The sequence below is a fragment of the Diadema antillarum genome, unplaced genomic scaffold, assembly GCF_040938485.1.
Source record: "Diadema antillarum isolate AM-2024a unplaced genomic scaffold, OU_Dant_1.0 scf00000207, whole genome shotgun sequence".
NCBI classification, from domain to species: Eukaryota; Metazoa; Echinodermata; class Echinoidea; order Diadematoida; family Diadematidae; genus Diadema; species Diadema antillarum.
The window spans coordinates 1,223,308-1,248,584 of record NW_027271096.1 but is presented as its reverse complement, the minus strand read 5'-3'; the positions used below and the strand labels follow the sequence as shown (position 1 = coordinate 1,248,584).

At 37.9% G+C, this 25,277-nt stretch overlaps 1 long non-coding RNA gene across 1 annotated transcript; it reads right to left on the bottom strand.

Annotated features, from left to right (window-relative positions):
• Nucleotides 1-610: 610 nt before the first annotated feature.
• LOC139724090 (uncharacterized) lies at nt 611-23,545 on the bottom strand. Its single transcript, XR_011710409.1, has 3 exons — nt 23,231-23,545; nt 4,322-4,490; nt 611-1,108 (listed from the first exon to the last, which is right to left on the bottom strand). It is a non-coding gene; the product is annotated as an uncharacterized lncRNA (long non-coding RNA).
• Nucleotides 23,546-25,277: the final 1,732 nt, after the last annotated feature.

Below are 25,277 nucleotides of genomic sequence, written 5' to 3'. Positions count from 1 at the left end.
TCTCACAACATTGTATATATCGGGTACAAAATAACACAAAAAATACGATGAGTTGGGACCGGCACAACTTTTATACATGGATGTCGGAGGGATTTCTTATACCTGACCACTTTATAACCGGGTTCCATGGTATCACAGTGCATTTTGATTAATACACTTTTGTCATTTAGTGAGGGTAACATTCTAATGTCCTTTGTATGGACCCTATTCCTTTGTTTGAATAAGTCATCATTATATTGGAGTTGGGGAAAGGTACCCAATAATGTGGTGTAGATACAACTGTAAAGTCCCATTATATTACATTTTGTGGATCAGTTTCTTGTGAGGATGATCTTTGTGTTAGTCTCCGTGGACCCTGTGTTCATGCATATATTTGTGCCTTCTAGTATCTTTGCACATTCCTGTGTGTTCTTTACTTGATTGTGCATGTCGGGTTTATGTGTATGTGTGTATGCCAGTGCGTCTTTGAGAGGGTATGTTTGCATTTCATGTGCTTCAAGTGCTATCAAAATAGACAACCGTAAAACCAATATATATTATTCACAGATTAAGTATAAATATTTACAGTAATTTCAATAGCAGCTATAAAATTCTTTAAAAAGCATTGCTTCCACACTTGTATCATTACAAAAACAAAAAAAAATCCATATCAACTACAAAACACCACACAAAAATATTAATTTGCCCTATTTTGGAATATTATATGTATTTTTAGTAGCATTGCTTTGATACCTACATGTACAAAGGCTTCACAAAAGAAGCACTTTAACACTCCTTTTATATATTTCAAGCGAGCAGAGTTGTTAAGTTTCCAAAATTTTCAATCAGCCTTTTTATGATGATTTTGCAATATTTTTTTTTTTGATTAAAAGAAATTTATTTACAATGCCAAATTTCCCCCGCCTCTCTTCATGTCTTCCTCACACTTGCCCTTCCCTCATCCCCCATCCATTTTTTTTCGGCTAGTACTTAAAGAATGACTCTGTTGGATGATGACCGTCAAAGCCTGGGTGTCCAGCGACGGTGACTCAGTGTCCTTCTCTCGGACATTTGCATCTCTCAGCCTCTGGCACATCCTTCATGACCTGCTCCTTGTGGTTGCCGCAGCCTGTAACAAAAATCAAACAAAGACAAGAAAACAAAACAAAACAAAAATGAGAGAGAATACAACATCAAAAGCCTATACTTTACAGTTTGTAACTTTAATACATTACATCTTCACACACACACACACACACACAGAGCAGAGTACAACTGGTCACTCAGACACTCGGTCACTCGGGGGCAACATACAGACTTGGCAAGGTGGCAAATCTGTGGTTGTACTATTAATCAGGAATCATTATCACTGTAGACTGACCGAGTAACACAGATCCTACCAGCAACAGTTGGCTGGTTGCATGGAACAGGTGACCATTCAGCGAGAGGCCTGAAACAAAGAATGCCCATTGCTGGCAGGCAGTATCATTTATTACTCATTCTTTTTGTTTCTTTTTCTTTATAGGAAGAAGATATTCAAAATGCTCTGACACTGTAGCACAGGAGCTTCAGTGGTGTGATTTGAAACCAAGGACTCGCTTTCATGAATCATAATGCAGGGACACCAGTATCTGGGTTTTGTTCTGTGAGAGCCAAGCGCAATCACTGCATGCTACGATGACTGCAGTCACCATGGCAAAGACCGAAAAATGCTGGCCATGGGTAGGACGTGGTGCGTCACCGACATGGTGATGACAATCATCATACGTTGCAAATTGTCATACGGTGTCTTTGGAATAAATGACATGTGGGCCAAATTTTGCAGCATGCGAGGGTCAGAAGAAATTTCATCTGTAATGCCTACCGAGCATCTACACATACGCCAAACTTCTGGGATGTGATGATAATAATAACTAATAATAGCAACAGTGATAATAATGATAATAATAATAATAACAATAATAATAATAATAATAAGAAGAAGAAGAAGAAGACTAAGAATAATAATAATAACAATAATAATGATGATGATGATAACAATAATAATAATAATAATAATAATAATAATAATAATAATAATAATAATAATAATAATAATAATAATAATAATAACGATAATAATAATGATAATTACAACATTTGTTTCATTCTGTGAGACAGAGACGTTTACAATGCTTCATTAATCTTCGCATATTTATGTCTGCTGTGTAAGAATGACCCCATGTTTTTCTGGTAGAGCAAAGGCATGCACACAGATAATTCTGAATTCTCCAAAATTACCAAAGCATCATTAATACCAGGTATCCTGTATGCGTAATGGATTATGATACCTCCCTTCGCATGTAATAAGAACAGCTTGATAAGTGTTCCTTGCGAGCCACTCCCCAATAAACCTTATCACTGACTGATTTTTGCATCACACTCTTTGAATGTATTTCATGAATTTGGCACACAACCTAATGAGATGTTGAAGTGTATGAGCATTCATGTGTATAGACTTCATGCATAATGTTCCTTTGGCATGAAAGTGTAACGGTGTTCACATATTGGAATACACGACATCACCTTTTAAGGATCTGTAACAGCAGTCCCCTTTATCATTTCTCGTTTTCACATTGTGAAGCCATATGATATACGGTGTGACAGCTAACAATCTTGTGGTTGGAACGTAGTGGTCTCAGGTGGGTTAATGAAAGGTGCATATTATACCTGTGCATGTACAGAGAGTTGCCCTGTAGTGCCAGCATTTTCATGGGGGGGGGGAGGAGGGGGAACTTTCTTTGTTATGACGGTATCCATTTGCGCTTGCAGGAGTGATGGGTTTACTACCACAGGTTGACAAGGTAGAATTTTCGCATTCTTCCCAAAGTTCTTGTTTCTTCACATACATATAAAGTAAAGCAGATGCATCTGTCATTGCTGATGGGGGAGCTGTACATAGTAAACCCCGAGACATAACATCCATCAAAGTTGCCCTATGATACCAGCTGGAGGGCAGCATTTTCACTTTAATATCAGAGATGAAAGAGGAACTGGCCTTGAAATGTGGGTAACACTGGCGACCACTGACACAAAACCAACACTTCTCTTTACAGTAATTATCTCTATCAATATCATCAATAGGTAACCAGTTTGTATGTTCATGTTGGTGGTAGTTTGTCACAACGGTTTGAAGAGGGTTAATGGCCACTGAAAGGGGGGGGGGGGTGGGGAAGTAAGGGAATGTTCAGTGATGGGGTGATGATGATTCAACCACGCAGCCTTGGATGTCTGGCCAGTGTCCTACGCCTCACATACCACGCGACATAAACAGAACATCTCTTAAAACCTCCAAGCTTGTCACTTCCCTCCCAAACGAATTCATTCACCACCAAAAGAGCAACATTCCCCGCAGCTGGCGCTTTTTTGAGACAGCACTGAGTAATGCCAGTCACTGACAGAGCGACGACTCGTGATGCAGTTGAAGGTTAGGTTGTGGTGGGGGAAAAGAGTCTACGTGACTTTTTTTAAAGGGGGGGGGGGGGAGATGGGGCATTCGTAGACTTCAACCTATAACAAAACTACATTGAACACATTCTTACACGCTTCACTAGAATTTGACGGGGTATACTATCCTATCAACCTGTCACAGGTTAATCCCACTGTCATGTAAACAAAGATACAGAATGGGGGTGGTATTCTAAGATGATACTTGATTCATCAGAACATCACAAAAGGCATGACCTCGCGTAACACTTAACCTCATGTTTTCGAGTGGAAGTATGTTTTGTACAGATTTGGTGAAATTCACTGTCAGATTATGAGAGGCTGTACCATTTAATGGAGAGCTTTTCGGGAGATCAAGCTCGGAAAACCTCTGGCATAACTTCATCAAAAAGAAAGGGGGAAAAAATGTCAGAGGAAATGAGGGGATTCTCATCGATTACGTTCATTTCCTCCTCAATTAGAATCACCGCGGCACTTCACACAGGCCCAGGCCCAACAGCTGGTCGACACGTCGTGACCACCAGTGAACCCGGAGAAGCGCAGCTTGAGGTGAGGAGAGTGCCACATCTTTTTGTCAGGTTCTCTGCTTCTTGCCTTGTGACTCTCCCAATGACCTTGTCTGACTTTGAAGAAGAGTGCGAGACCTTGCTTCTCACCTTGAATTTCGTATTGCGGCGCCATTGATGAGGTAACGGAGAACAATGTGTCACCCTATCGTACCCTTCTACCACACGATGCAAACCGTATTCAAGCTTTACCTATGTAGGGTGAAGTTACGTAAAACTATAAGCAACTTAACATCGTAAAATCACGAAATCACAGAGATTTAAATAACTGATAACAAAGAAGCTGTCACCTTTCCACGTCTGCTTGTGGCACTTTTCACAGACGACTCTGAAGCACATCGTGGGATTTGGGTAGATGGCGGTGGGTAGCAGTCTGCAGGAGATGTGGTGTTGGACGTCAAACACTGCTTTCCCTGTCTTGGGGATGTGTCTTGATTACTCCAGCTTCAGTGCTTGACACTGAAAAGAGATAAGCAGAAATACAAAAACACCTCCGTGTTATCCAAACATAGAACAGCACAACAGTAAAACACAGTAATGATCATTCAGCGTTGAGAAGAAAACTTCTGCCAAATTGATTTACATATTTTGCATTAATATACGAACTTGTATTTTGTAATACTGTCATCTCATGCATCTCATCTCTACACTCCATTTAATAGATATTTAGTCTCTGTTCAGCAGTATCTGTCTCTAGAAGTCCCTCTGCTTTCCTTTGATCTTTCATCTTTATATTAAAGCCAAGCATTTAAAGTGAGAGTCTGATCGTGTATCATGCAGGGGCGGATCCAGGAATTCCGTAAAGAGGAGGCGCGTTTGCAAAATTAAAAGGGGGGGGGGGCACGCACCCCTCCCCCATTTTTTTCTTTTTATTTCTTTTGTTTCAACAAAAAGATAAAGGGGGGGGGGGTATGCGCCAGTTGCGGTCCTCCCTGGATCCACCACTGATGTGTATTTTGATGCTACTGGAGAGATTTTAGCACAGCAGATTGAAATGTCGTATTTCAATTGTTTAGATTGCAAGTGAGGTATTAAAAAAAAATCTTTTGCATTTACGATACAAAATGGTAATCACTCAGCAGGGACAAAACTTCAATTATTTTTGCTGCTTTGGTACACTATCTACAGTAAAAATTATCCATTTTGGACTTCAAAAAATTGTACACTTCATAACATGCAGAAAGAAGCCAGTTTGTGCACTTCTGTCAAATAAATACCCACAACCTGTTTGTATAATTTGATAATTAGATTCCTTGCAAAATATGTGCTTTGCAGTGAATATTAAAAATTCTCCTGAAAATATTATTAATTAGAATGCATTTTATACATAGCTCATTTTCCCATGAGCATAACTTACATTGAAGGGATGGATGGTATAGTATTGGTGGAGATGAGGATTGAGCTTTAAACGTTTTGCGTGATACCAAGAGACAACGTGTGAACTAGTACAAAGCATACCATTCTAAGAGGAATTTAAGGTTTATTTGATGAATATTGGTTTTGGAATGGCTGAAACATCCAAAAACAAAGTAAAACAAAGTGATCATAATAGAAGGATGAGTCCCACCTTTTATTACAATCGGTCTGTTTTGGATATCTCAGCCATTTCAAAACCAATTTTCATCAAATAAATTCCTTTTGGAATTACATGCTCTTTCATATTTCATTAAAAAAATGTTATTATCTCACCAAAAAATGTTACAACAAATTAAAAGAAGTTAGGTCTCAACCAAAACTATACGATCCCTTTAATCTTGGTGTACATCTTTTCTTTTTAAGTAATAAATGTTACATGATGGGTTTGGATCAAAGCCTTTACAAATGACATATGAGGATGGAAACTTCTCCGGTTTAAAGAACTTTATGCATACTGACAGCACACCAAAAAATATATAAAAAATTACTAAATCAATTAATTAATTAAAAAAATATAGCCCAAACAGCAGAATTGGCACTGTGCCAGGTACTGAAATGTGTTTGAAACTTCATAAATCATCTCTTCCAATCTAACAGAGCTCCACAAAAGATTAAGGAAATATTTTTTCAGTCCATTTTGGTTTGTTTTTTTTTTCATGAGAAATTAATATTTCTAAACTATGTCACACTTCCATTCATCAATACAGTCAAAGTGTTCATACAAGTTCAGTTTAAACAGTGGACAGGTTCAAGATGGAAGCGACTCTCAAAAAGATCCTTGCCCTTGAAGCAGGGGATTTTTTTTTTTTTTTAAATGAAAGGCTGAAATTCATCAAGTCAATATTGATATAACAATTGGTGGTGATGTATGTATGACCACATATAGCTGTCTGACCAAGCCACATTGAACCTTGCTCCTTTGCTTCTGCATCACCATCTGAATTAATCCGTTGAGGACGAGCCCCGAGTACTGTATATGCTATATATTTCGCGGGGGTTTTATTTTCGCGAATTTCGCGAGTCGGGAGCTATTCGCGAAATTAACAACACGCGAAAATATTACCTTCCAAAATGAATCCCTTGCCTTGATGATACGAACATTTCAGTACTAGTATACCATGTCACGGCTTACCGTACAGACCATACTGGCTAAGCTTGTTTACGCACACGTCCACGTCTACTTATGAATACTGTAGAGAGCCAATCCATTGTCGCAAGGGGACCACTCGTCAGAAATCTAGCGTGATGGACTTAACCACTTCAAAAATGTTGAATTCTAACTTACTAGTTCGCAGAGTTTGGTAAGTTTTTTTTATGCAGTGTATAACTAGTATCATTCTTATTTGCTAGTAAGTTAAAAATTCACACGTTCTTTGTCGCTTCATATTTTCTCTGGTCCCCCAATCGCGAATTTAACCACTCGCGAAAATGTGTGACAGCGGCAATTCGCGAAAATTTATGTACGCGAAAATTATAGCGTATACAGTATACTGTATACGCTGGATATTTCGCGAGGTTTTTATTTTCGCGAATTTCGCGAGTCAGCTGCTATTCGCGAAATTAAAAACACGCGAAAATATTGACTCTGATCCTGATATGAATGTGACGTACGCGTACACATTTCTCCGTTCAGTACAGGACTCCACGATCACGAATTTAACTACTCGCGAAATCATCGGGAAGTCTCGGTTCGCGAAAATTTAGACTCGCGAAATATATGGCGTATACAGTATTCTCGGGCAGGTGTCTATGGAAATGCATGTTGTACGAAGATCATTCCCATCCTCAACGGGTTACTTTGGATGTTACATAATTATAACAACCTGCCAATTTTGAATCACAGATGCTGAAGGTGGCTATTCAGATATTGTATCAAACTACATCAGACTCTTTCCATTTGCTTTCTATTTACTTATCAATCAATTGAAAATCATTTCAAATTCTTGCTTGATAGATAATCATGATAGATCACTTGTATCAGATTTAAATGACTGCATCTTACAGATGGCCTTCTATGCCTTGATAAAAAATGCATTATTTTTATAAGCAAGAAAATACACAAATCCACAAATAGTGACGCACAAATTTGTAGTGGATAATAACTACATGTAATAACAAATGATGAATAAATATTGATGTAATTGACATTAAACTTGTCTCTCTCTAATAGTTTGAGGAAGTGTTCCTTTCTCACTTCGCTTTGCAATACATCAGGAATAAAGTTGAAGTTTGGTTCTGGATTCTCGTTTTGAAACTAGGAAGCAGCTTGAGCTTTGTTCTGAGGAGAACCTACATTTGATGTTGTATGCCGCTTGAAATCTAATAAAGTCTGATGAATATATGGGCATCTTCCCATCAAAACGATATATTTAAAAACAAAAACAAAGTAAAGTGTCTTCTCTGATTAATGGACACCAATTCAATTCAGAATTCCCCCTGAACTTTACAGCATCCATGCTATAAATTTCTTTAGGGAGATTTAGTAGATAATGATGTTTATTAAGCCATCTCATGGTATGAAACATGCTCGTACCCCTGCAACTCTCTCTCTCTCTCTCTTTCTCTCTCTCACACACACACACACACACACACACACACGCACACACACTATATTCTCTCATTAAAAGAACCCTAAACATTGCACCAACATGATGAGCTTTACTCAGCTGCTATGATTCATGAAGATATACTCATGGTTACAACTGTATTTTTCATAACATTTGCTCTACACTCGCATCTTGTCATATGTTGGCAAGAGTATCATTGAAGACTCTTATGTTAGACAGATTTATATCTCATCTATCAACAACTTCTTTGCATCTATGTATCATTTAATGTAGTCCATGATGCCATAAAACCAACTCTTCTGATCATTCAAATCTTAAAGTGGTTGACTACAGTGGAATTTGAGGGGGGAAAAAAAAACAAAAGGGGAAAAAAACCTTGTAAGTCATTCACGCTCATCCTAGCAACAGGAAGAATTTGGATTGCATTAAAGAAGAAAAGAACCTTGCTTTCTATGTCCTCACAAAACACATCTATAAATAACAAAATGTAGCAACTGGAATGTGGCATGTATTGTGAACCATGCTCGTGGTATTTCGTGGCTTTGCTACCAGCCACTGTTTTATCTCATATGTTCATTTCTTTTCTTTTCATTTCATTTCATTTCATTACATTACATTACGTTACATTCATTCAAATTCACTTTCAACAATGAATATAAATGTATACTTTGAAATCACATTATTCCAATTCTAAGACTCTGATACAATAGATGAGCTCACTAGAGTTCAGAAATTGATTGCAATCTAATCCCCATTAAATCGATGTTGTACAATGTTTCTACCTGAGCAGGCAAGCAATAATGAACAATTTCCTCATGACAAAATCTTGGCACCCTTCAAGGGGGTGGGAAGGAAATACAGGTCAAAAAATGGAGATTGTCTAAAACCATGCCCACACCCTACAGAGTTCTCATCAATGGAAAAGTTTAGAATGAAACACAATTTAGATACACGCAAAGCATCAAAACTCCTACACGACCTTGGAACATTTATAATCTCAGTCAAACACAATACCAAAAATATGTGTGGGGAATACAACGTTTCTGTTTTGTTCTCTACTTCCTTCTCTCTCTCTGTTCTACAAAACACAACAGGGACTGTACTGATTTCTTTTTCTTTGAATCGATATATCATCTTTTCTTTTTCTTTCAAGCTGTGACTGAGTTGAAAAAGTTTACTACACATCTATTCAGTTTGTTTTGTTTGTTTTGTGTACAGTCACTGCAACTCTGGCAGGCTTGCCTGTGTGTGTGTGTGTGTGTGTGTGTGTGTGAGAGAGAGAGAGAGAGAGGGGGGGAAAAGGTGTGCAGGGAAGCCAAGGATGTTTGTAAACAAAACGCACATGATGCTCGATACGCATGCCAGCGCAATAATTAGCTACAGGGCCATGAATTGGCTGACCTCCGACGACATTGCAGCGACTCAAGCGTAATGCACCATTTGCTCCCAGTCACGTTCTGTTCTTAACAGAGCACTAGAGAGGGTAGAGATCGACATATTTAATAGGTGGCACTGATTTCATTGTGTAAGAGACTTGCGTCTTCCTACATATGTAAAATCTCCACAAGTAAAGGAACTATATCTTAACTAGGTAGCCACAACATTTATGTCATATATATGTCATGTCAATACCTGCTGGGGATCTACATAAATAAACACCTCATAACTTTTAAATAACCAGTCACGTACAAATGTGAAAATAGTCAGAGCAGGTTCTTTCCTTCATAATCAAAAAGATCAGAAAAAATGACTTCTTTACATTTTGACTGGATGAGAGTCTCAGAAGTGTCCTTATTGACAGCCTCCCCCTTATTAAACAAATTTTTGAACAGACAACACTACATGTTTCCAAACGACATCAGACGTGTAGAATTTGAACTTCGACTACCAACAGATGTAGCAGTCAAGTATGAAAGCATTCCTTGTAGCTCCCTTACATCTCTCCCAAAATGTTCCACACGTTCATTTATACCACCAGCAACATATCTGTTACAAGCAATAAAAGTTATATTTTGAGATGGAAGTAAAGAAAGTGCTAAGATGTGCCCCTGTCACATTAGGATGTGAAATATTATCTGTTGTGTAGAATATCATGATATGAAAATGAATTACGGTCACATTATGTTACGACCATGTAAAGTGGTCATCTACAACATGTACAATGTATTATCAGCTACAGGAAACTGAAAAACAAAACAAAATGTTTCTTTGTATATAATGACGTACTCGTTTCAACCTCTTTTCTTCTTTTCTTTGCATTGCCATGAGTACCAGATGCAAAAAAAAAAAAAAAAGTTTGCATTCTCATTTCTCGCTACTAGTCTCACAGTCAGCTTTGTTAAAGATTTGACATTGATGTGTTTTGATTTACTGATACCATGTTTCAGAAGAAGTTACTATCAAACTTTCTAGATGAGTATTCATATGACATGATAGCAAACATATTCATTAACTTTCAACATCACCAGCCAAAGTGCCTTGATAAATTATGAATAAAAGCAGGTGTAAAGACGTTCTTTAACCGTCCATGAACATTTTATGCCACATCAAGAATGCAATGTTCCATTTCACATTGACTGGTACACTGAAGACCTGGAGTCTATCTGCTCTGTCATTAGTGAGTAGTAAACGACGTAATGTGAGTCGGCTTCACAATGAGTCAAAGGGAATGGGAGATTTACTGGCTTTTGAATCATGGGAACATTACAAGGCAAATGAGAATTGTTGTTTTCCATATGTTCTTGGAATCATTACTGCTTTCTTGGAATTTCAAAGCAAGGTGACCTCATCACATATTGAAATACAAAAAAGAAAAAAATATCGCAGACGGAGGGAACAGGTGCTGCAGGTCTCAATATTGTCATAGACAAGGTCTGTGCTTCGAAAGCAAGATTGGCAAACCTTTGTCGGGTTTTGTAATGAGGGTCAGAAACCCATCACGAAAACAAGTTTTAGATGACAACAAAGTGATCACTGAAACACAATGAAATATATCCAAACCAACTACTATTCAAAGGTCTAAGCTATAACAAAAGAGTCAATAACTAATGATATCTTAGAGAAGAAAGAACAAAATCTATAGAGTGGGGAACTGTATGCATCTGTGTCTCCTGGCAAATAAAAAATGTAACTAATTGTAAACACTCATGCTTAAGGCACACCTTTTTGTCCTTAAAGGACAAGTCCACCTTAATATACATTAGGATTGAGAGAATGCAGCAATATTAGTAGAACACATCAGTGAAAGTTTGAGGAAAATCGGACAATCCATTCAAAAGTTATGAATATTTTAAGTATTTGCGAAGTCACTGCTGGATGAGAAGACTACTACAGTGTATGATGTCACATGCGTACAACTGTATAAGGAAAATAAAAAGAAAATTTCACAAAACTTTACTTTTTGAATAAAGTGCACATTTCTTCGACTTGCTACCGACGTATGTTAAGGGTAATATTATTCCCCCTGCCTTCTGAAAGAGAGAAGTCAAGTGTTCTTTTATTATGCGAGAAAAATGGAATTATGTTGAATTTTCTTTATTCTTTCTTTATATCGTTGTACTCATGTGACATCACAAGCTTACATAGTCTTTTCATCCAGCCGTGACCGAGCAGAAACTTCAAAAATTCATAACTTTTGAACGGATTGCCCGATTTTCCTCAAACTCTCACTGATGTGTTCTACTAATATTGCTGCATTCTCTCAACCCACATGTCTATGAAGGTGAACTTGTCCTTTAAAAAAATATTGGAAGTTGGGGTGCACAAATGCAAGTACTTGTGTCTGTGTGTTTTGCTTTATTTCCCCCTATGTCCAAAGTTCAGGTGCACCTTTTACATTGGGGTTCACAGTAAACAGAATGAAATACTTCCAATGATTAGCATATAACATGACAATACCATGGCTACTGTTTAACAGATAAAAGAACACTATATCAGTTGTATTCTAGGCTAAGATTTTTACGTTGATTACATTCTTACTCACCAATTCGAAAAGATGAGTGCGTCTAGTTTTCCAAAGTCAGTTGCTCCCATGCACTCAAAAAATTATCTCTTCTTCTTTGTACTTCTGGATAGATATGTATGCCTTGGAAAGCAGCAGTGAACAGCATGTTCCTTCCCCTATCACTGACTGATCCACCAGTCAAAAAGTAGCCTCACATATATTAAATAGGAGGCATCCTTAACTCTGCTTCCCTTGATAATCATGGCCTTGCAGACACAATCAGGCAAAGGCACAAACACAAAGCGAGGGAGACACGCACACGCACCCAAAACAACTCTTGCGACCAATGTTTTGGTTCCGACAAATCCAATGTGTTACTCTACTCCCACAGTTCTTGCAATCCAATACCCCTCAACCCCCCCTTTTCCTTTTCTTTTTCTGCAAGTCTTTTTAGTTGTCGTTCATGGCATGCCCCACCGGCAGTGAAGTGCAGCGCTTCCCTGGGACCACGCTTCGCGCCTGCGCGGGGCCTTACTACGTGACTTCCTACTCCCATACACGTCGTGCTCAATGAGGCTGCCTTCACGGTGAGGAGCCCTTGGAGTGGCAATTAATTACCCCACCGTCCTTCACCTTACCCAGTCCTGCCCCATACCCTGGGGGTACCTGTTGGCCTGCCAGTGGCTGCTTCAGAGAGGGGTAAACTGGTACTGGGCAAGTGGTACCTTGTCCCACATCAAATACATAAAACTATGACAAAAAGCAAACAAAACAAAATAAACACAGAAACTAACACTAAACAAACAAATTAGGCTCTAAAAATTCTACATCAAGATAGATTTTGTCCTATGCTATGCCATTATGTAGCTTAACGAATGGCCATCATTCAGGATCATTGTTCAAGCCTAAAGGTGACTAAAACTAAATATTTTTCAACATGTTGTGCTACTAATACTATTCAACGTCCATATTGGCTGTCTTGTCTTATTTGGCATACTTCTGGCCCATGAGCAATGTAGGTGTAGTAATTAGGAAAGAGTCTGTGCATTCATGAATGTGGAAGCTTTGCACTATGACCTCTTCATCTAATGAGGCCATTTCATTTTCCAAGAACCCAGCACAGAAATCGTGAGCTGTTGAAATTTCATGGAATTGCCTTTCAAGTCGCATCATTGAGCTCTGGGGCACCTAATCACAACAATAATTACCGGAGATAAACTGTATCGTCCTTGTCCAGGGGTACTGAGCAGAGATTGGATGTGAATAACCTATTCATGTCTTCCTTACTTGGTGCCAAACTCACAGCTGGAAAAGTCAGAACGCTTCACAGGACAATGACCTGTCACAGGTTCTAACACTGAAATACAAACTGCATTTGATACCAGGTCCCAACCATATATTCACATATATGTAGCAGTGGCAGATCCAAAGTGGGGTGCACCGGGCGCGTGCCCCCTCTTTATTTTTTGTTAAAACAAAAGAAACAAAAAGAAAAAATGGGGGGGGGGGCGTGTGTGCCCCCATTAATTTTGTAAAGGCGCCTCCCCGTTACAGAATTCCTGGATCCGCCCCTGTGTAGTGGAATTGTTTCAATACAGGTGCGCATGAAAATCAACATTTAAGATGTTTCAGTATCTTTATCTCCACGGCAATCAAACTGATGCAAAATAATCATAAGAAAAACAACAATGCAGGATCAGACAAAATGTTGAAGGGAGGAGTAGGGCATCAGACTATTAATATTCGATTAGCTTTGGCTGATGGTGTGCGCTCTATCAATGTGACTTTAGATCAGTTTATCTCATTTAATCATCTTTAAAATTCATTCATACTTTTCTTCTTGAGTTTATTTGTGGCAGATATGTACACCATGTACTTTGACAGCTAGTGGGTGTACCCACAGTTGGCCCAACCCAGTTGTGACTTCATGCAAGCAAAACATACATCACACATTGAACCCACATCAAGGGAAGCAGGCTTTAGGAATACCGTAGCTCATCATTAAACATTTCAGATACCCACACCCACAGATTTGATTGCATTAATAAAAGTCTATTAAGAAGGTCACACAAATTATTGAATATTTATACATCACCAAATTGGACACTTCCACATGTATTTTCCTGGCGCATCATTCTGCATCAGGTCATAAAGTACTTTTTTCACTTTTTAGACTTCTTCACCATGCACACACAAAAAGGGATGAAGTTCACAAACTGACAAGCCATCTACACCGAAATTATTCTTGAAATCTTGTTTGACATATTTCTGTAGAAGCCGTGACACAAGGTGCACTAACTCTAACTCCAAAAGAAAATAGAAACAACATCAACAGCACGGATAAGCACCTACATGTATATTTCAAGGGAGACTCAAGGACAAGGGTGTGAGTACAGGGTAGTAGGTACCCTTATATAAAACCTAGATAAAATAGTGGAGATTCTAAGGGCAGTGCCCTCTGGCAAGGGTTCAGAAATTACACCTTATTTTGGCCTAGCAAGACTTCTAACACAGGGAATAGTTTTTCTGGTATTGCATCGCAATTTGCTATGTATTTTAACACAACTGCTACACAAACTACACAAATCTTTTCACACTCTTGAGCAAAAGCAGAGTGAATTTTATTTTTGACCTTTGAATTTCATTACTATTAAGTCATACCTGTAAATAACTGAATATATCTATTTCTACTCTCCCTCATATTTCCATTGAATATTTCAAGCTGAAATTATAACTAAATGAAATACTATTTTTGACAAAATATTTGCTTTTGTCCAGAGTCTAATCAGGGCATTTACACCTACTGTATGCAGCATACCTGGCCAAGGTACCAATTCCGTCTGCTGAAAATATCTGTCATATTGTGGTAAAGATATCTGAAATAGATAGATGGATGGACAACTTAGAAATATATTTAATGCTTTGGACATCCCTTAGGGTAAAGGCAGACCCACACAAGAAGGGGTTCTTCAGGTGAGCTTTGGTTGGTCTCCTGTAGGTGATGCGAGATTAAATAATGTCTTTTACCTATTCAATTATCTCAATGTAACCTAATGACCTGGGGAAAAACATATGATGTCTACAATGTGCCACACAGTTTGATTGTGTTTTTTTTTTTTCTTTTATTGTTGTTGTTGTTGCTGTGTGTGTGGTTTTTTTTTTGCTAAACAAGCAGTTTCTCACCTCCAAAGAAGAGCATGTAACAATGGGTTTTGCAGCAAAAGTAAATACAAAGAGCACAAATTTCAATGGAATTACACCATGTAATTTGTGAATGTATAAAACAACAATGCTACCTAATGACCCAGTCGACCTGATAATGGTTTCCGAAATCATTGAAACGGTCAAGATGTGTTATTATGGTCCCTAACCGCATACCACAAGTGGACTGGACATTCTTTGATTCCTCATGTCGCAAACAATCAAAGAAAGCATGTAAGTACACCAGAAAAGGGGAGAAAACATCTGGCCAAAGGATTAAATGACCACAGGGGGTCACTTCTTCACTTTTGTGTCATGTTTCCGGAAACTCCCTTCAAGAAAAAGACCTTGCGGGCAGAGGTTATTTAAGGTATGGATTCAAAGACGCAAAACTTTGGCTCTAAAGGGTTACATAAGCTTGGTATATAAAACCCTGGGAAGAAAATGCGTCTGTTACACAACTGTTAGCATTACAAAGGTGAAAACGTCACATGCTACCATAAACTAATTTCAGGAAAGGTAACATAATTATGCTTTCTTTTTTTTTAAATCTTGCTTTTTCTCTTTTTTTTTAAATTTATCAATTTATTTTTTATTTCCTTTTATCTATTTATTTATTCATTTATTCATTCATTATTCTTTTTTTTTCTCTCTTTTTTTTTTTTTTTTTTGGGGGGGGGGGGGAAGGGGTTATATATCTTCATCTTTTCTCTGACAGGGACAATGGATGCTACGGCATTTTCTGCACTACCAAAGAGACAAAGGGCATACACTGTACGCAGTATGTGGAGCCGGATAGTTATCAGTGTGCAACCTCTTTCAATTGAACTTGCTTTTCCTGGATTCCTACTTCTATACTTTGATGTTTTTGCTTGACATAGATGCCTCCCCCAGATTAATCAGATACTAGTATTTTAAACTAGAAATGTCGCTACAGCGACTGGTTATACCCCCGCCAAACAACATTTCATAAGCTTTGGTCAAAAAACTGAGGAAGTAGTTAAATCCGCAAGATCTTTCCTTGATCTTCTGCCATTAATATGCCGTTACCATGGCAACGTACTTTCGGGTACTGTCGAAAAATGCGTCTTGCACATCTACAACCAAAGGCACACATCTGTACCAAATTTCATGGAAATTGGGCAAAAACTGACGAAGTAGTTTGCAACACAAAATTTTCCATCATTTTGGCTCATAATATGTGAGCTGTTACCATGGCAACATACTTTTTGTCACTGTCAAGAAATGTGTCATGCTGACCTATATCCTAAGACAAACATTCAATATGAATTCCATGAGAATTGGAAGAACACTGATGAAGCAGTTTTGCCATGGAGCATTTTGCCCTATATTTTACCAATAACATGCCGTTACCATGGCAACGCACTTTTTGCCACTGCGGAAATATGTGTCTTGCACATCAACATATTCAGATGAACATCTGTACCTAATTTCATAAAAATTGATCAAAAACTGTGGGAGGAGTTCGCGACGCAAGATTTGTACCCATTTTTGCCCATAATATGCCGTTACCATGGCAACGTACTTTTGGGTACTGTCAAAAAATACGTCTTGCACATCTACAACCCAAGGCACACATCTGTGCCAAGTTTTATGGGAATCGGTTGAAAACTGAGGAAGTAGTTCGCGACGCAAGATTTGCAACGGACCGACCGCCCGACCGCCCGACCGACCGCCCGACCGACCGTCCGCTGATTCCTATATACCCCCTTCAAACTTCGTTTGGCGGGGGTATAACCAGCATTCTTCTTGCACTTGTTTTTTTGAAACTTAAAGTACCCATAGAGTATACTCTGGAAACATTAGAAAAACAACCCAAAATCCACTTAAACTAACAATTCTTTACTTGCTGATCATGAAGATCACTTTTTTTTTGTCATTGTCTATCATATACCATATATGGCATTCACTGGGACTTGGTGTAGTTCATCAGTTTTATATAATGGTTTGAATATGGATATGTTTTGTGCGTGTGATATATTTGTAGAAGAGTGATTCAACCAGACCACTCATGTTTCCCCAACACTACCTGGCCTCTGCATGTCCAAACAACTTTGTGAGGTTTTTTTTCTGTTTTCTTTTTAAATACTAAAATCCATGTATAATTTGGAACTTAGTTCCTTGCAGTAAACTGCTTTTATTTTTTAACATCACTGCCAATATCTGCCAACCTCTGCAGATCATAGGCATACTGATTCTAAGTAAAAAGAAATAAAAATGAGTATGGAATAATATAATAATGATGATAATTCAAATAATAATAATAATAATAATAATAATAACAACAACAACAACAACAACAACAACAAAAACAACAACAACAACAACAACAATAATAATAATAATACATGTAATAATAATAATAATAATAATAATAACAACAATAAAAACAAAATTATATACTAGTAGATCATACATATTGAAAGCAAAACTTAAAAATCATACTTTGGTTGAAAGATTGGAATATTGCACATACTGAGCAAGCTACATCGAGTTACATAAAAAACTTTTCTAAATCAAATACAACTTCTTTTCTCAAAATTCAAATCATCCTCTCCAACATTCAGAGGTACAAATGTATTGCAAAAACTAAACCTAGTTGGCAGCCCTACATAATAGCTACCAGTAAGCCAAATGCTCCGATACTGCCATCAGCTATCAGGGGCACAGAGATAAAAAATCTCTTTACACTTGATTTGTATCCACGGAAACTCTGTGTTTGGCTCATTTTGTGCATTGTAGGAGGTAGAGACATGAAAAGGGATAGCTGTATTGTATCACAGAATTGAATAAAGTTGAACTTGAGCTTTGAACTCAATATTTGCATTGTCCCCCTGACACTGACGACTGTCTGCATAGCTCTAGGTGTGCACAGACAACAAAAATCATGGTACTCACTGAAAAACTTGTCCATAGATGTACAATATGTGTCATGCACGAATACCATATAACGACATCCAAGACTGAAGACAAACTTGATTTGTTTATTGGTGATGATCACATGCATAGAATAATGAATTTTTTTGACGAGATTTATAAAAAGGGGAATGCTGATTTCTAAATGTCATGTCTGTTTGTCAGAACTCTACAAAAGCACAGATCTCAAACTTCACACAGACCCAAAAGCAAACAGAGTTTAGAAGGAAGAGACAGAACTAGCTCCAAAATAAAAGAGTCACATGATACGCCTTTAAAAGCATATCTACAGAAAAAAAGGGGGTTCAAACATATTAGATACTAAGTTTTGTTGAATGAGATACCCTCAGGTTTAGGTGGGGCATTAATCACATTCAATGATAGTTCTAGTTTTATTATTTGTATTTGAAGTGAATATTTCTTTTGTGTAATACTGTATTATTTGAAATTGTTGTAATTGTTTTGCATTGATACAGCTGATTCCGGGTGCATGCATTGGTTGGGGAGGAAGGCCTCGAGCCTTGGTGATTAAGTTTGCCTTTCCCTCCCCTGACAACCAGTGGTATGCACCTAGAATCACCACAATATTCATATCATGTAATATGATTTTCTGTTTGTATCTATGTTGAAATGCCAAGTAAATAAAGAAATGAATGAATAAATAAATTAATTAATTGATAAATTAGAATGATAATGATAATAATAATATCAATAATGATAATAATAATAATAATAATAATAATAATAATAATAATAATAATAATAATAATAATAAAACCATGATGATCTTGAAGAGGTCTGCTGTACAAGATTAGGCTTAAACACACACACACACACACACACACACACACACACACACACACACACACACAAATAAATATCCCTAGCATTGACAAAACTAGAGGGCTTAAGATAAATTGTATATCAATGTACATTTTGTGCCTCTCCAGAGTTTCTAAATGTCTCTCATTTGCATCGCAATTAAAAGCTGTTGGCAGAATAATAATTGAATACAATGCATACTATCTACTATCATCACAAAGCATGGTAAACATACCATGCTGGCTTTAATAGCTTTCATTATCGTATTATATAACACAAACTCAACTGTTCCTGAGCTTGCACGATTACTATACAGTACACGATGCACAAAGGTTTCATTCCTTGTACATTATGTTTGTTTATAACACAGTAATCTTGATATCAAGTTATCAGAGGAGGGGGCAAAAATCGTAACAAAATTTTATTGCCTCTTTGCGGAGGTGCAAGGGGTTGCAATTTACTGTGTATTTACAAATTAATGGCAGGGCCCACTGGTAGACAGTGGCAACAATGAAGAGACTACCCTGGATAAATAAGACCTTATCATTATTACACTGGTCCTTGGAAATTACATGTATACTTGCTAACACTGAAACATAAAAACAGCCTTGCATGATTTCAATACTGGACATGATTTAGCAGTGGAACTCACTGACTTCTGGTTTGGTATGTTTCATGTCACCTGATCAGCTGAGAAAGAGTTACAGGATATACACTTCCGTCAGAGACGGATTAATGTTCAGAGCGTAATTGTGGAACTGGATTTGGGCAGTGCTTTCAAGGTACATGTAAGACTGTAGGATGCATGAAATCTACTGATCCTGGAGAGATTGCAAGAGAATCGGTCAGTTGTCTATGCTTCATTGTATTAGTTTTCAAATTTTGCAACCACTACTCTGACCAAGTACCGCGACTCTGCTCAATTGTGGTGTGGGCTACTTGACATTGGTTATTTCACTCAGACTATTCAAATTCTCGATCAGATGGCTCTATTTCTAATGAAAAAGCTTTAGCAGTGATTTCACTTACATCATTATATCCCTGATGTTAGAAAAGCTTTGTTTCATTTTGTCATGAAATAGCTTTCATTAACTAACTACAGTGTGAAACATCATAGCTCCTATCACGTTGATGACATCATTATATACCTCATTTGCTTAACCCCCCAGGACCATCATCTCAAAATGCCATTAACATTGGGCATGGACACTGCGCTAATGGCACCAACAGGGCTAGTCTGCATGAACTTGCAAACTCTATCTGGCATTTAAAAAAAAAAAAGAGAATGGCTATAAACTGAAGTGATGCACTGTCATGAACACATGTTAAATCCATCAAATATTGTGGTTTATTTACCTCTACCTCTGTTTACAATCCAACACTACATCCTACCAGGAAGCATCTTTTGTTGTTGTTGTTGCTCATTTGCAACAAGATTTGCATTGCATCATGATGCAGCTTCCACATGCACTGTACAGGCCTTCTGTATTGGTGCACATGTGTGTGACTGGCTAGCAGCTCTGTACGTAGGGGTCCTATAGCCCACTTCCAAGATGAACATGCCACAATAGTTTAGGTCTCAAAGACCTAGCTAATAAATATAGAGAAGAAAAATGTTACAAGCTAATATTTGACACTTGCTCCTATATGCACAAAGCTGAATTTCTGGGTTTACCAGTTAATAGGGAGAAGTGGAGGAGAGTAGAATAATCTTGCAAATTTGAAACTGTTGCAACATCTTTTGATGTCAGCATATCATGTCATTCTTAACCATTTGTGCACCTTGCTGTTTAGCTATAACTTGCTAAGCTTTCTCATTAATTAGCTTTTAGTTAATCCCCCAAAACTGGATCTACTTGTCCAAACTTTGTAAGTTGGACAGCCCACTCAGGTATCATGGAAACTGCACTCACACTAAAACAACAACAAAAAATTATGTGCTTGCAAACCAATTTCTAAAAGAAACACAATGTGAAAACTGTCAATTCTTGTGTGTGGACACAGGCACACACATAAAATTGCAAACCTCTCACAAAATGCATCACAATGCAAAAATGGGTTCTGATTATTATTTTTGTTTTAATCTCTCACAATAATTTGCCTTTGATAGGCGACATGCGTGAATGGTAAATGAAAGAAAACATTAATGTCTTTTTATCCCATGTGGGAATGGGAGCAAATAGAATTGATTTTTGCATCCCAATGCAAACAACAACTCCTGGGTGTGAATACATGTGTACAGCTCATGCCTATCAATCCAAAAGGAAGGCTATGGTGACACAATAGGGATTAGGGAGATTAGGATTAGGGAGATTAGGAAACCTCTATTCATTGGCAGTTATAAATTGACAGCTCTTTCCAATAGGCCAAGAAAGCAATCCAGTTGATCAATAAAAATCAGGGCATAAGTAGCAAAGGGTTCAGAAAATACACCATCTTCAGTTTAATGTTTGGAAGATCACTGTACATGTATGAAACCCATTAAAGAATTAGGACAATAATTACCTTCTGGAGTCCATTCCATGAAGCAGGTTTGCAATAATGACAGTTTACAAGGCACAGAAGGCAATGCTGATTGGCTGCTGCCATAGTAAATTGTTACTATGACAGCAGCCAATCAGCTTTGTTCGGTCAATTTCTGTTGACAGAACTGGAATGAAAACACCTTGAGGACCATTAGGTCATTTCTAGACTTACACTTTTGTAATAGATAAATCTGTTCATCATGTGGCTGCTATAGACTCTGACCAGTGTCAACTGAAAATAAAATCTACAGAAGAAATTCAAAGTAGGAAATCATCTTTGATTTCCCATCTTTTTTCCCCAAACCAACCTTTCAATGTCATCACAGGCATTGCAGAAAAGACTAATAAAATCAAATCAGACATGCCAAGAAGCTGGCAGACTCGTCATTCATTTTTTAAACTAAAATCAGATTCGATGCTTCAATGTTCTGCCCGGCAAAATATGAAAAAAAAAAATTATAAAAGGATGCATAACCCTCAGATGGGATGGTTGAATCAAGCTAAAGATCAACTGCTTCAAAAGTGACAGGGTCTCTTGCACATTGTCCCTACTACATTGTCCCTACTCCTTCATTCAATGCACAGACAACATATGAAATTATTTTCAGATCAGCTACTCTATTTGAGCAACAGGATCAGTGTAGGCCCTATACCTCAATAGACAGTCAAGCTCTCCGGTCAGTCCATCCCATTACCAGTGAAATTTTGATGATTATTTCACACACTGTTATTCTCTTGCAATGCTGAGTGTAATTAGAATTAATGAATTCACAAAGCAAACATTTTAATATGTTCCATTTGATACACATATTCATTATTGTAAATATGTTCATCTTCATACACTTATTCATTATTGTAAATATGTTCATTTTCATACACTTATTCATTATGTATTTGTTGAGACTCTCATACGTACCCCCAATGGGGGGTACATAGAGTTTATTAAAATCTTACAATAAAAGTCCAGTTTCCCACAGCAGTCACTTTCAATCTAGTATTTTCACATTATTTTTTGCAAAGAAACACTAGCAAAGACTAAAACTTAAATCATGCTTGCATAAACCTACCATGTACTAGTAGCTATGAAATAGACTACAGTCACTCGTCAAATGAATTATTATCAGCTATGATGAGCATGTGTAACACGCCCATATCACTGACCATACATTTAAAAAGACACCAATGACCAAGAAATAGATTTATTGGTCTAGGAGTAGGAAATAGAATGGACAGAGCAAATTTACAAACTGTGCGAGCATCTTGCTACATGGTCAGTCACATAATTAGTAATCATGTGTTGTCTTTTAATGTCAGATTATCAGCATTTTATTACTATATCTCCAGAAAGAAAACAACAACAAAATATTTCTTCCACATGATTGAACGCACAATGAAATACATGTTTCTTATGACCGTTTCTGTATTGCCATTCATAATACCTGCATTCAACGGGTCTACAAATCCCTGCCATGTCCATGGCCATGTTCATGTCCATGGCACCGCTCGCTCACGACATGACAACGCGCGGCTGCGTTGAATTGTGGCCAAGGGCTGCGGGATGCGGAGGGGGCGACGCGAAGCGATGCGCTGGCTAGCTGGGTATGCTGCAAAAATGATGCGATCATTTCGATCTTCTCTCCTCGCGCCGATTATCTTCATACCGTATACTATTTAACTAATCGGCCATAATCATCGCTAACTACACATTATTGTTGTCTTATTGGACGTCATATCCAGGTAGCAAAATCAAGCACAACATTTACAATACGTTTAAGAGTCCGATCTCACCACCCAAAGACGCTCCGAGTTCTCTGACTAAATCGACCTGCTGGCTTTGAGAGAAGTCTTTCTATCTCGATTGCACCAGCTCAGGCTCAGCAGAACTTTGTACAGTAGCTTTGGCGATAGGGAGCGTCTTGTAGTTGTAGTGTTTACCAGCTGATCAAACTCACAGTAGACCCGACAACTTGCCTAGTTTTAAAAGTGGAAACAGAAAGCAAGTGCATGCGATTGCACAGTCTAGTTTTATAATTGTTGACAACAAATGCGATCGTTGGACCATATATCTCGTCATATCATGTGTGTGATTCTACCTCCTCGTTACTGTAAAACCAAAACATATACAGTATATGTAGCTGATGTAAAAGAAATCCTGCGGACGTCGTCGGTCGGATTGGATGTACAGATCAATTATTTGCCTACGTCCCCAGCTGCGCTGGCGCTCTCTGCGCGCTGCTATTCGAAAGTTATGGCGCCTCTGACAGTCAATACATTATTGTGCACGCGGAAAATTCACAGAAAGATGGATGATAGAGTTGAAATCAGTTGTATCATCCGCATCAAACTACTGTTAACATCATTATTGTAATTAGCTAATCTTCGTATTACCGGTACCGAGTATTATCATTGTTATTACTATATCATCAGGGCCGGCGCGGTGTTTTCAAAAGTGTGGGGGCCCACTTCCGGGTTTCATGAGCTAGGTCCTCAGCTCATCTCTCCACGTCCACTTCCGGGTTTCTTCATCTGAGAAGCAAAAGGAAAAAAAACAAAAGAAAAAAAAAACACGAAACAACAACAACAAAAAAAGGTCCTTAGCTCTACATCTCTGCTCATCTCTCCCCGTCCACTTCAGGGTTTCTTCAGCTGACAAGCAAAAAAAAAAAAAAAAAAAAAAAAAAAAGGTCCTCAGCTCATTCTCTCCCCTCCCATTTCCGGGTGTTATCAATAAAGGTCTTCAGAGAAAACACATAACCTTTCCGCCGCCATACTTCAAGATCTCTGTCTATTTCTATTTTAGTGCCACTTACGTACTTCCGGGTTGAAAAATGTGTGGGGGCCCAAAGTGATGACACCTTATGTATTCCTTTGTATGGTGCACAAAAAGTGTGGGGGCCCGAGCCCCCACGGCCCCCACGGCTGCGCCGGCCCTGATCATCATCATCATCATCATGCATCATCATCCTCGTCGTCGTTACTATATAAAGGCGTTATCATTTGCACATTCACACCCGTCACGCCATTTCTTTTCGTGATCCCGAGGTTATTGTTTACTTTCATTCCCTTAAAATGGACTTGTATGAAGACGTACATTGACTATGATACATTGAAACGTCCTGTGTAGTCAGAAGCAGCGGTATGATTGCAAGTTATTGTAAATAATAACGTTTCACTCCATGATAAGTCGACGGTTGGCACTCATACTATAATGAAAGGAGATTTTTTTTTTAATTTTTTTAATAACAAGGGTACCTCCTGTTTACCTTTGGGAACAGTGATTTAAGAAAAATATCAAGATATGACGTACATTTAATGCATATGTGTATAGGTCTGTTGTACCACAAGACATCCTATCATATAATTTTTTTTTTTTTTTTGCGATAAAGCCTAAATATAAGGAGATATAAGGATAAGGATCTGTATTTTTCTCAATAAACCGTAACTGTAGACGTTTTAGTCTTGAAACATTTTTATCACAACTAGTTATTGTTCACAGTTCACACTTTGCACTGCAAAAAGTTCGATGGTAAATATGAAACACCGAGCTGTTGTTAAATTTCCGGTGCTCATTTGCGGTGTTCGATTAACACCTCCGGGTGTCCCGCTTCAAATTATAAATTTTCTTTTGAATAGTTTCTTAGTTATTGTTCTGCTTGCTGATTTTGAACTTCAACAAAACGATCAAGAATTTTCCGATAGGCCTTCCCAAAGTACTTGTTTAAAAAAAAAAGAAAAAAAAATGGTGTGAACACATTTACACCACAGTAACACCAGTTGATGTGGTCTCTTGAAGCTGAACGGGGGTGTTATACCATTGATATTAACACCAGCAATA